Source organism: Apodemus sylvaticus, chromosome X, assembly GCF_947179515.1.
Source record: "Apodemus sylvaticus chromosome X, mApoSyl1.1, whole genome shotgun sequence".
Lineage (NCBI taxonomy): Eukaryota > Metazoa > Chordata > Mammalia > Rodentia > Muridae > Apodemus > Apodemus sylvaticus.
Genome location: NC_067495.1, coordinates 141355104 through 141368872, shown reverse-complemented (window position 1 = coordinate 141368872; position 13769 = coordinate 141355104).

Below are 13769 nucleotides of genomic sequence, written 5' to 3'. Positions count from 1 at the left end.
TATAGAGCAAACAGGCTGCCACTACCTAATAGAAGATAAAGTGGGGAATAGCCTTGAATGTGTTGGTACGGGAGACAATTTTCTGAACAGAATACCAATGGCTCATGCTCTAAGATCAACAATTAATAAATGAGACATCATGGAACTGAAAACTTTTTTCAGGTAAATCACTCTATAAATAGGACAAAGCAGTAGCTAGAGATTAGGAAAAGAATCTTCACTTATTATACATATAACAGAGGACTAATTAAACTTACAAAAACTCAAGAAGTTAGACACCAAGAACCCCCAAATAACCGAGTTAAAAATGGGGTATGGAGCCAAAAAGAGAGTTCTCGATATTGGAATCTTGAAAGATGGATAAGCACTTCAAAGAAATGCTCAAGGTCCTTAGTCATCAGGGAAATGCAAATCAAAACAACCATGAGATTCCATCTCACACCCATCTGAAAGGTTAAGATCAAATCTCAAATGATAGCACCTGCTGATGATGATATAGAGCAAAAGGAACCCTCTTTCATTGCTGTTGGGATTACAAACCTGAACCACCACTATGGAAATAAATCTGAGTGTTTCTCAGATATTTGGAAATAGTTCTACCTGAAGAGCTAGCTGTATCTCTCCAAGGCTTATATCTAAAGCATGCTACAACATCCCTTAATGATACTTGCTCAACTATGGTCATAGCATGTTTATTTGTAATAGCCAGAAACTGGAAAAAAAACCAGTTACCCCTCCACCTAAAAATCAATACAGAAAATATGTTTCATTTACACAATGGAATTCTACTCAACTATTAAACAAGAATGTCATAAATTTTGAAGGTAAAGGGATGGAACTAGACAGTATCATCCTAAGTGAGGTAAACCAGACCCTAAAGGACCTGCATGGTAAATTCTCACTTATAAGTTGATACTAGCCATAAAGTGTAGGATACCCATGCTGTGTTCCACAGATGCAAAGATATTAAACTAGAAGTCCCAAACAAGGATGTTTGGAACTCATTTAGAATTCAGATTAAAATAGTCATAGGAGGCAGATATATGGAGGAAACTGTGTGAGAGAAGGAACTAGGAGGGGAATAGGGGGATTAGGATCATGTGTCCAGAGAGACAGTAGAGAGGCCCAGAGGGCTAGGAAAATGAACAGAAATCTACAACTGCCTAGGGGGGAGATTTTAGGAAGTCGCATAGATCTGGGAGTCAATGTGGGAACCTTAGCTGAGATGCCTAACAGTGGGGACATGGAACCTGAAGAGGACACCTTCTGTACCTAGGTAGGAACCCCAGTAGAAGGATAAGGACACCAACCCACCCACAAGTATTTTGACCCCATATTTTTCCCGTGTACAAGAAATGGATGGAGAATGATGGTCAACCAATTACCCTCCGACCTTGAGACAAATCTCATGCTCAAGCATCAATACCTGACACTCTGCTATGCCTGCATACAGGAGCCTAGTATAATTGTCCTTTGACAGGCTCTACCCAGCAGCTGACTGAAAACATATACAGATAGATACCCACATCCAAACTTTGGACAGAGGTCAAGGACACTTATGGAAGAGTTGATGGAAGCATTGAAGGTCCTGAAGTGGGTGGGAACCCCACAAGACCAATATATTCACTAATCTGGGCCTCTGGGAGCTCACAGAGACTGAGCCACCCATTAAAGAAAGTACATGGGCTTGCTCATGTGTACATATGTAGCACACATGGTGCACAGCCTCCATGACTTCAGTACCTCGTCTCAATGTGCCTAATCCTGCAGAGACTTGATATTCCAGAGAGGGTATATATCATGGGTGGGGATACCTTCTGAGAGAAAAACAAACAGAGAATTGGGGGACTAATTCTGTGAGGTGAAATTGGGAGGGGGAACAATGTTTGGGCTGTGAATTAATCAATTAACTAAAGTAAACAAATAATAAAAAAGAAAAAAGAAATGTAAATTAAGGCACTAAAGTCATTTTGAGTGAACATACTTAGCGTACAAATTTGAGTACAATTTACACTTGCAGCATATCTCTTTCTTCTAGGTTCTCACTATGTAGAAGCCTGTGATATAAATGTTTTCACTTTAAAATCTTTTTGCTAATTAGCTTTTTAGTGAGATCTATACTGTTACACTAATAACAATATCCTGCACAGTTCTTTTTTTTTAATTCGATATATTTTTATTTACATTTCAAATGATTTCCCCTTTTCTAGCCCCCCACTCCCCAAAAGTCCCATAAGCCTCCTTCTCTTCCCCTGTCCTCCCACCCACCCCTTCCCAATTCCCCGTTCTGGTTTTGCTGAATACTGCTTCACTGAGTCTTTCCAGAACAAGGGGCCACGTTCTTAAGTATTCAATTATTGTTTCTAGTTTCTGTCTCCTGCTTGGGACCATCCTCTGCCACAAGGCATCATAACCAAGTGGCACAGGGAGGTAGTTAACCACCCAGCCCCAGCAGCACAGAGAGGACAATTAGCACAGGTGAGACTGGCCCTGCCACTCAGAAGATCACATCCAGAAACGTCTGACAGAATCCCTCAGTTTCTGTCTCTGGCTTGGGACCATCCTCTGCCAGAAGGCATCATACCCAAGTGGGACAGGGAGGTATCTAACCACCCAGGAGTGGGGAGAGGCCTGACAACACAGAGAGAACCACCCCTTCAGGTCAGAGGATCACATCCTGAACCCTCTGGCAAAAGTCTTCCAGTTTCTTTCTCCAGCTTGGGACCATCCTCTGTCACAGCACACTATATCCAAGTGGCTCACCAAGGAAGAGAACCACTCAGGAGAACCACGCAGAGAGGACAGTACAGAGGACCACCCCTGTAGCTCAGAGGAAACAGCTAGAAAACCTTAGGACACATGAGCCTAAGAGCTGCCTGAGACTGGAGTCTTCTGATTTCTGCGTGCACCCAGAACTGATTGGGGCCACAGAGCTACATACCCAAAAACAACCACAAGAGAGTGGATCTCATAGGAGTACCAAAATACCTGTGTATTAAGATAGAACTGGTCCCCAGGAGCACAGATACAGAAGCTTCCATGACAGACAAGCCACTCTCAGATAAAACAGCACCAGCTAACACCAGAGGTAACCTGATGGCTAAAGGCAAACTCAAGACTTTTACCAACAGAAACCAAGGCAACATGGCACCATCTGAACCAAGCTCTCCCACAGCAGCAAGTCCTGAATATACCAACACAGCAGAAAAGCAAGATCTTGATTTAAAAGCACATCTTATAATGCTGATAGAGTATTTCAAGAAGGGCATAAATGACCCCCTTAAATAAAAGAGAACATGAATCAAAAGGTAGAAGCCCTTAAACGAGAAACACAAAAATCTTTTAAAGAAATACAGGAAAACATGGGTCAACATGTAGAAGCACTTAAAGAGGAAACACAAAAATCTCTTAAAGAATTACAGGAAAACACAAACAAACAACTGAAGCAACTAAACAAAACAGCCCAGAATCTTAAAAAAAGGAAAGTAGAAACAACAAAGAAATCATGAAGGGAAACAACTTTGAAGATAGCAAACCTTGGAAAGAAATCAGGAGTCCCAGATGCAAATATCAACAACAGAGCACAATAGATACAAGAAAGAATCTCAGATGCTGAAGATATCATAGAAAGCCTTGACTCAAGAGTCAATGAAAATGCAAATATCATGTAACCCAAAACACCCAGGAAATCCTGCATAGAAGAACAAACATAAGGTTTATAGGTATAGAAGAGAGTGAAGATTTACAACTAGCAGGGCTAGAAAATATCCTCAACAAAATTATAGAAGAAAACTTCCCTAACCTAAAAAGAGAGATGCCCATGAGCGTACAAGCAGCCTACAGAACTACAAACAGACTGGATGAGAACAGAAATTCCTCTTGTCACATGATAATCAAAATACCAAGCTCACTAAACAAAGAAAGAATATTAAAAGCAGTAAGGGGAAAAGGCCAAGTAACATATAGCAGAAGACCTACCAAAATTACACCAGACTTCTCACCAGAGATAATGAAAGCAAGAAGATCTTGGTCAGATACCATATAGACCCTAAGAGAATACAAATGCCAGCACAGTCTACTATACCCAGCAAACTCTCAATCACCATAGATGAAGAAAACAAGATATTCTATGATAAAACCAAATTTACAAAATATAGTTCCACAAATCCAGCCCTACAAAGGATAATAGATGGAAAACACCAATAAAAGGAGGGCAACTATATCCTAGAAAAAGCAAGATAGTAATCTTTCAACAAACCCCAAAGAAGATAACCACCAAACATAAAAATTACATCAAAAATTATAGGAAGCAACAATGACTATTCCTTAAAATCTCTTAACATCATTGGACTCAATTCCCCAAGAAAAAGACATAGACTAACAGATTGTATACATAAACAGGACCCTGCATTTTGCTACATACAGGAAATGTAACTCAGTGTCAAAGACAAACACTACCTCAGAGGAAAAGGCTGGAAAACATTTTCCAAGCAAATGGTTCCAGAAAATAAGTTAGAGGAACCATTCTAATTTGGATGAAATTGACTTTCAACCAAAAGTCATCAAAAGAGTCACAGAAGAACATGTCATACTCATCAAAAGAAAAGTCTACCAAGAAGAACTCTCAATTCTAAACATCTATGTACCAAATTCAAGGGCACCTTCATCCGTAAAAGGAACCTTACTAAAGTTTAAAGCACACATTACACCTCATATAATAATTGTGGGTGACTTCAAAACCCCTCTCTCATATATGGACAGATCAAGTAAGCACAAACTAAACAGACACAAGGAAACTAACAGAAATTTTGGACCAAATGGATTTAGCAGTTATCTATAGAACATTTCATCCTAAATCAAAAGAATATACCTTCTTCTCAGCACCTCATGGTACTTTCTCCTAAATTGACTATATAATTGGTCACAAAACAGACCTCAGCAGATATAAGAAGATTGAACTAATCCCATGCCTCCTACCAGATCACTATGGCATAAAATGGTCTTCAATAGCAACAAAAATAACAGAAAGGGCACATACACGTAGAAGCAGAACAATTTAACAATAAAAGAAATTCTGGGGGTATCAGTATCCCTGACCTCAAGCAATACTACAGAGCAATAGTGTTAAAAACTGCATGGTATTGGTACAGTGACAGGCAGGTGGATCAATGGAACAGGATTGAAGATCCAGAAATGAACCAACACACCTATGGCCACTTGATCCTCGACAAAGAGGCTGAAAACATCTAATGGAAAAAAGATAGCCTTTTCAACAAATGGTACTGGTTCAACTGGAGGTCAGCATGCAGAAGAATGGGAATTGATTCATCCTTGTCTCCTTGTACTAAGCTCAACTCGAAATGGACCTCCACATAAAGCCAGAAAACCAAATAACCCTACTAAAAAATGGAGTACAGAGTTAACCAAAGAATTTTCACCCGAAGTACTTCAAACAGACTGGACCAGAACAGAAATACCTCCCTTCACATAATAGTCAAAACCTCAAATGTACTAAACAAAGAAAGAATATTAAAGGCAGTAAGAAAAAAGGGGCAAGTAACATATAAAGGAAGACCTATCAGAATCACACCAGACTTCTCACCTGAGACTATGAAGGCTAGCAGATCCTGGGCAGATCTCATGCAGACTCTAAGAGAACACAAATGTCAGCCAAGACTACTAAACCCAGCAAAACTCTCAATCACCATAGATGGAGAAACCAAGATATTCCATGACAAAACCAAATTTCCACAATTTTGTTCTACAACCCCAACCCTACAAAGGATAATAGGGGGGAAACACCAATACAAGGAGGGAAACACTACCCTGGAGAAAGCAGGATAATAACCTTCTTTCATAAAACTGAAAAGAAGATAACCACACAAGTATAAAATTAACATCAAAAATGATAGGAAGCAATAATCACTATTCCTTAATATCTCTTAACATCAATGAACTCTATTCCCCAATCAAAAGACATGGACTAACAGACTGGATATGTAAACAGGACCCTACATCTTATCTGTGGGTACATCTTCAAATAGTCTGTATTTCTTTAAATAAATGTCTCGAGCTTCTCCAAACAACCTACCCTACTTTATATCATGCCCCTTTCTTTCCTTTAGGAGGCTATCCAAACAGTATCTGTAAATTTGTCAACTATCTTTGTTGGTTAGTTGCCAATGGCAAATATTTATCACATCTGGTGATATCAGTGCTGCTCTTATCAGTTCAACTATAACATTCAAGAGATTATTAATAGAGTCTAAGTGAATCATTTTACTGTTTCTTTTATGTGTGAATTCAGTGGGACATATCACAAGTGAAACAGACCTCTGAAAATATAAAAGCAATAAAAGAATGGGTTCTGTAGAAGATTAGTATTAACTAATGTTTTCAAATTATTTAAGTTACCAAGAAAAGTACCTATTCTTTGATGTCTTTTTTCTTTTTTTTAATATTTTTATTTTCTATATTCTTTGTTTACATTCCAAATGATTTCTCCTTTCCCAGATCCCACTCACCATATGTCCCATAAACCTTCTTCTCTCCATCCATTCTCCAATCACCTCCCTCCTTTTTCTCTGTCCTTATATTCCCCTCCAATGCTAGATCAATCCTATCCAGGATCAGGACCCTCTCCATACTTCGTCATGGGAGTCATTTGTTATGCGATTTGTTCCTTGGGTATTCAGGGATACTGGGCTAATTAATATCCACTTATCAGAGATTGTATTCCATATGTATTCTTTTGTGATTGGGTTACCTCACTTAGGAAGATATTTTCCAGATCAAACCATTTGCCTAAAAATTTTGTGAATTCATTGTTTCTAATTCCTGAGTAGTATTCCATTCTGTAAATATACCACATTTTCTGTATTCATTCCTCCTTTGAGGGACAACTGGGTTCTTTCCAGATTCTGGCTATTATAAATAAGGTTGCTATGAACATAATGGAGCATGTGTCTTTAATGCATGCCGAGGAATCCTTTGAGTATATGCCCAGTAGAGGTATAGCAGGGTCCTCTGGAAGTGTCATGTCGAGTTTTCTGAGGAACCGCCAGACTGATTTCCAAAGTGTTTGTACTAGCTTGCAATCCCACCAGCAGTGGAGGAGTGTTCCTCTTTCTCCACATCCTTGCCAAAACCTGCTGTCTCCTGAGTTTTTAGTCTTAGCCATTCTGACTGGTATGAGGTGAAATCTCAGGGTGGTTTTGATTTGCATTTCCCTAATGACTAATGATGTTGAGCATTTCTTAAGGTGCCTCTCGGCCATCCGAATTTCTTCAGGTGAAAATTCTTTGTTTAGATCTGTACCCCATTTTTAATTGGGTTATTTGCTGAAGTTGTTTATCAGCTTTAGAAGTTCTCTGGTGGAGGTTTTTGGGTCACTTAAGTAGACTATCATATCATCTACAAATAGTGATAATTTGACTTCTTCCTTTCCAATTTGTATCTCTTTGACCTCCTTATGTTGTCTAATTGCTCTAGCTAGAACTTCAAGTACTATATTGAAAAGATATGGAGAGAGAGGACAGCCTTGTCTAGTCCCTGATTTTAGTGGGATTTCTTCAAGTTTCTCTCCATTTAGTTTGATGTTGGTTACCGGTTTGCTGTATATTGCTTTAAATGTGTTCATGTATGGGCCTTGAATTCCTGTTCTTTCTAAGACTTTTAGCATGAAAGGATGCTGAATTTTGTCAAATTCTTTTTCTGCATCTAATGAGATGATCATGTTTTTTTTTTTCTTTGAGTTTGTTTATGTAGTGGATAGCATTGATGGATTTCCTTATATTGAACCATCCCTGCATCCCTGTGATGAAGCCTACTTGATCATGGTGAATGATTGTTTTGATGTGTTCTTGGATTCGCTTGGCAAGAATTTTATTAAGTATTTTTTCATCAATATTCATAATGGTAATTGCCCTGAAGTTCTCTTTCTTTGTTGGATCTTTGTGTGGTTTTGGTATCAGTGTAATTGTGGCTTCATAGAACAGGTTTGGTAGAGTTCCTTCTGTTTCTATTTTGTGGAATAGTTTGAAGAGTATTGGTGTTAGGTCTTCTATGAAGGTCTGATAGAATTCTGCACTGAAGCCATCTGCTTTTTTTGGTTGGGAGACTTTCTATGACCCTTTTTATTTCTTCAGGTGTTATGGGACTGTTTAGATGATCTATTTGATCCTGATTTAGTTTTTGTGTAGGATATCTGTCTAGGAAACTGTCCATTTCCTCCAGATTCTCCAGTTGTGTTGAGTATAGGCTTTTGTAGTAGGATCTAATGATTTTTTGAATTTTCTCAGTTTCTGTTGTTATATCTCCCTTTTCATTTCTAAGTTTGTTAATCTGGATACTGTCTCTGTGCCCTTTGGTTAGTCTGGCTAAGGGTTTATCTATCTTGTTGATTTTCTCAAAGAACCAGCTCCTGGTTTTGTTGATTCTTTGTATGGTTCTCTTTGTTTCTACTTGATTGATTTATTATATAATTAATATATAATCTAATTGGTCCAAAGCTTCACTTAATTTCACTGTGTCCCTGTTCAGTTTCTGTTTTCCTGATCTGTCCATTGAAAAAAATGCAGTGTTGAAGTCACCCACAATTATTGTGTCAGGTGCAATGTGTGCTTTGAGCTTTAGTAAAGTTTCTTTTATGAATGAGGGTGCCCTTGCATTTGGAGCATAAATGTTCAGGATTGAGAGTTCTTCTTGTTGTATTTTTTCTTTGACCAGGAAGAAGTGACCCTCAGAGTCTCTTTTGATGACTTTGAGTTGAAAGTCAATTTTATCTGACATTAGAATGGCTCCTCCAGCTTGTTTCCTGGGATCATTTGCTTGTAAAATTGTCTTCCAGCCTTTTATTCTAAGGTAGTGTTTGTCTTTGACACTGAGGTGTGTTTCCTGTATGCAGCAAAATGTAGGGTCCTGTTTACTTATCCAGTCGGTTAGTCTGTGTCTTTTTATTGGGGCATTGGGCCCATTGATGTTAAGAGATATTATAGAATAGTGATTATTATTACTCTCATTTTTGATGTTATTTTTTAAATTTGATTGGTTAACTTCTTTTGGGTTTGATGAAAGAAGGTTACTATCTTGCTTTTCCAGGGTGATGTTTCCCTCCTTGTATTGGTCTTTTACATTCACAGGGAAACATACTTCCCTTAATTATGCTTTAATAAAGTACAAAAATGACATGCTTTAGAAAAAATGTTTACAATCATTGAAATATGGACTATACTGAAGTGTGGATGCTCCGATTATATACCCCAAACATCACATATTAATAGATTAAATGACCATTTACACATGGCTGTTGAGTTATGACAGTAGCCATATGAGTAAATTATTTCCATATTTTGTGGAGAACTACAACATGGGAAACATGTGGCAGTGGAAGAATAAAACAATGATGCCATGCTTGATGCAGTGTTTTAAGATTTCCTTTTGAAAAAGGAGGTTATAAAGGTAAAGGTAGTAGTGGTTACTCTGCTCCAGTTCTCTTTGAGTTGATGTCAAAATCTTAAACAAAAAATATACTATTATAGGTATGTAATTATGCTACAGAGGAGATATTTTTCCCTAAAGAATCTATAAATAGCTTAATGAAAAACTCATTGCCATGATCAGTTCACTATTTTCATTCATCAGTTCATTTATATTTCTTTCACTACATTGTATTTGTCTTACTGTAAAAGTAACTTTTATTCACTAGAAGTTATTGTCATCTTGGAGAGTTACTCCTGAATAAGGTCACCCTTTCTTTTTATTTATGAACTCTTCCTGGAAGCTTTAACTAGCTGTTCTGACTCAAAACTGCCCTCCTGTTATTTCTCTTTCCTATATTGTTCTGATGAATGTTGGGCATATCCTATTTTGGATTTATATTAAATCTTTCTCTATATTATCACATTGTCTGCTCAATTAGAAATCACTTATTTTTCTCTTCTTTTCTCTCTCTCTCTCTCTCTCTCTCTTTTTTTTTTTGAGATAGGGTTTCTCTGTGTAGTCCTGGCTGTTTTGAAATTCATTCTTTAGACCAGGCTGGCCTCAACCTCAGAAATCTGCCTGCCTCTGCTTCCTAGGTGATGGAATTAAAGGCACTCTCTCTCTCTCTCTCTCTCTCTCTCTCTCTCTCTCTCTCTCTCTCTCTCTCTCTCTCTCTCTCTCTCTTTTTTTGAGATAGGGTTTCTCTGTGTAGTCCTGGCTGTTTTGAAATTCATTCTTTAGACCAGGCTGGCCTCAACCTCAGAAATCTGCCTGCCTCTGCTTCCTAGGTGATGGAATTAAAGGCATGTGCAACCAATGCCCAGCCAGAAATCACTTTCAAAGATGGCTTTTTTCCTAATACAAACTATAACTTCATTGAGATTAAAGGTGTATGTTCCAGCAAGAGGGATTAAAATTGAGTGGCATGTCTACATTCCAGTCAGATCACATGGGCCTAGAAGATCTTTGGATGTGATCCCTTGACAGAGCAGGCATGTTGCTGGATTAAAATTCCTCTATATCTTCCCAAGTTACAATAACTTCTTTTGTCAGTATTTTGGGAGGGTTTTTTGTTTGGTTGGTTGATTTTTGGGTTTTGTGGGGGTTTCTTGTATTAAATACATCCTGCATTCTTCTAACTAACTTCTGTTAGTTTCACCGTGTCTCTGTTTAGTTTGTGTTTCTCTGATCTGTTCATTGAGGAGAGTGGGGTGTTGAAGTCACCTACAATTATTGTGTGAGGTGCAATGTGTGCTTTAAGCTTTAGTAAATTTTCTTTTATGAATGAGGGTGCCCTTATGTTTAGAGCATAGATGTTCAGAATTGAGAGTTCTTCTGGGTATGTTTTTCCTTTGATTAGTATAAAGTGTCCTTCTGTGTGTTTTTTCAAAACTTTTGGTTGAAAGTCTATTTTATTGTATAGTAGAATGGCTATTCCAGCTTGTTTCCTGGAACCATTTGCTTGGAAAATAGTTTTCTTGCTTTTTATTCTGAGGTAGTGTTTGTCTTTAACATTGAGGTGCATTTTCTGTACGAAACAAAATGCTGGGTCCCGTTTACATATCCAGTCTGTTAGTCTATGTCTTTTTATAGGGGAATCGAATTCATTGATGTTAAGAGAAATTAAGGAATAGTGATTGTTGCTTCCTATTAGGCTGTGTGTTTATCTTCTTTTGGGTATGTTGAAAAAAGATTACTTTCTTGCTTTTTCTAGTGTGTAGTTTTCCTCATTTTGTTGGTGTATTACATTCATTATGCTATGAAGGGCTGGATTTGTGGAAAGATATTGTCTAAATTTGTTTTTGTCATAGGATACCTTGGTTTCTCCATCTATGGTAATTGAAATATTTGCTGGGTATAGCAGCCTGGGTTGGCATTTGTGTTCCGTTAGGGTCTATATGACATCTGCCCAGGATCTTCTGACTTTCATAGTCTCTGGTGAGAAGTCTGGTGTAATTCTGATTGGTTTATCTTTATATGTTAATTGACCTGTTTCCCTTACTGCTTTTTATATTCTTTCTTTGTTTAGTACTTTTGGTGTTTTAATTATTATGTGATGGGAGGAATTTCTATACTTGTCCAATCTATTTGGAGTTCTGTAGGCTTTTTGTATGTTCATGGACATCCCTTTCCTTAGGTTAGGGAATTTGTCTTCTAAGATTTTGTTGAAGACATTTACTGGCCCTTTAATTTGGAAATCCTCACTCTCTCTATACCTATAATCCTTAGGTTTGGTCTTCTCATTTTGTTCTGGATTTCCTGGATATTTTGGGTCAGGAGCTTTTTGCATTTTGCATTTTCTTTGACTGTTGTGTCAATGTTTTCTATGGTATCTTTTGCATCTGTGATTCTCTCTTTGATATCTTGCATTCTGTTGCTGATACTTAGATCCATGACTCCTGACTTCTTTCCTAGGTTTTTTATGTCCAGAGCTCTTCCCATTTGTGATATTTTTTCATAGTTTCTGCCTCTATTTTTAGTTACTGGATGGTTTTGTTCAATTCCTTCACCTGTTTGGTTGTCCTTTCTTGTACTTCTTTAAGGGCTTCTACTTGTTTACCTGTGTTCTTCTGTATTTCTTAAATCAAGTTTTTTATGTCTTTCTTGAAGCCCTCTATCAGCATCATGAGCTGTGATTTTAAATCCAAATCTTGTTTTTCTGGTGTGTTGGGGGTAACCAGCACTTACTATTATGGGAGAATTGGGTTAGGATGTTGCCTTGTTGCCTTGATTAATGTTAGTAATGTTGCTACGTTTGCCTTTTGCCATCTTTTATGTCTGGTGTTACTTGGTCCTGCTGTCTCTGGCTGGTACTTGTCCCTGCTCTGTGCCTGCAAGCCTGTCTCAGCACCCCTGGGTGACAGCTCTTTCCTGGAACAGAGTGCTGTGGCACTACCCAGCTCCTGAGTACAGTGGGGTCCTGGCAGATCCTGCCCCAGCTCTTCTGACACTTGGGTGTACCTGGCTGTACCTGCTCACTCAGTCACAGCAGCTAAGATGGCAGCCTCACCTCTAAATGAGGGACTCCCTCTAATTGCAGACTCCCTGCAGAGCAGATCTCCCCTGGCATGATAAGTGCGCAGACAGTTGTGTTGTTGCCCAGCTCCTGTGTGCAGGTGGGGCCCTGGCAGACCATGTCCTAGCTGTTCTGATACTTGAGTGTTCCCTTGTTTCTGGCTATAACAGCCCACTCAGTGGCAGGAGTGAAAATGGGGGCATCACCTCTCATGTCTTTCAATTCCCTAGCTAAGTAAATCTAGTTTATAATCTTGCTTCTAATTACTAACATAATAAAGTCATTCCTATAACAGTGTCTTAATGTTCCATGTGTGAGTTCTTGTGGAATAATTAATATTTAGTGATTTAAAATTGATGAGTCATAAGATATGTATAACATTAGTTTAGTGCAATATTATACACTGTTATCTCAATTGGCTTTACTAAATTGCACTTCCACAAATAAGAGGAGGACTAGCACCCACTAATGTTTGGTAAAATCATATGGTCAATTTTTTCACTGTAGTACAATCTCAGGATTTAGCTAACAGTTCAATGTACAATTTTTTTGACATTACTCATGTATATAATCAGCTTCACATTTCAGTGAGTTCAATAATTATATATATTTTTCAATCTTTTACTATTCACATTGGTAATTTTTTCCATTCTATGGTCTTCATATTACTTCTTTAGCAGATATCGAAATTGAAGATGTGTCCTAATCAGTTGCTTTTTGATAAATTTGTGGAATTTTTTTCTTTCTGATCATATTTTGTCATTGTTGAGCCTCTCATATAGTTTTATATCAATAGGAGAACTTCAATACACACAAATGATAATTACATGAAACAGAATAGAAAGTGTTAATAAAAGAAATACATTATATTTATCTCTTGCTCTTTCACTAAGGAGTGGAAGAGCAAGAGAACAAAAACATTGGTCGCTTGGGAGACCTCGGAGAAGCTACTAAAATCACTGACTCTTGCTGGGTCAGGGATTTAGGAGGGATTCTGCTCTGTAGGGGACAGGGAAACGGGATAATTCCACCAAATTCTATCAGCTCAGAATCTATAACCTAGTAACGTTAGCTACTAAAATGTTCTCAGAGTCCTCACAGATTTATGGACCCATTAGAGAACCAGTGTGGTATCTGCAAGAAAATTATGCATTAGAGAAAGAATACATTTTAACTCCCTGACATTTTTCTCTCAGGATGTCACATTGAGAGGGAAGGTGGCATCTTAATTAATAGTTCTCTCACAAATGTTTGTTCTCCATCTCCAAGAAAC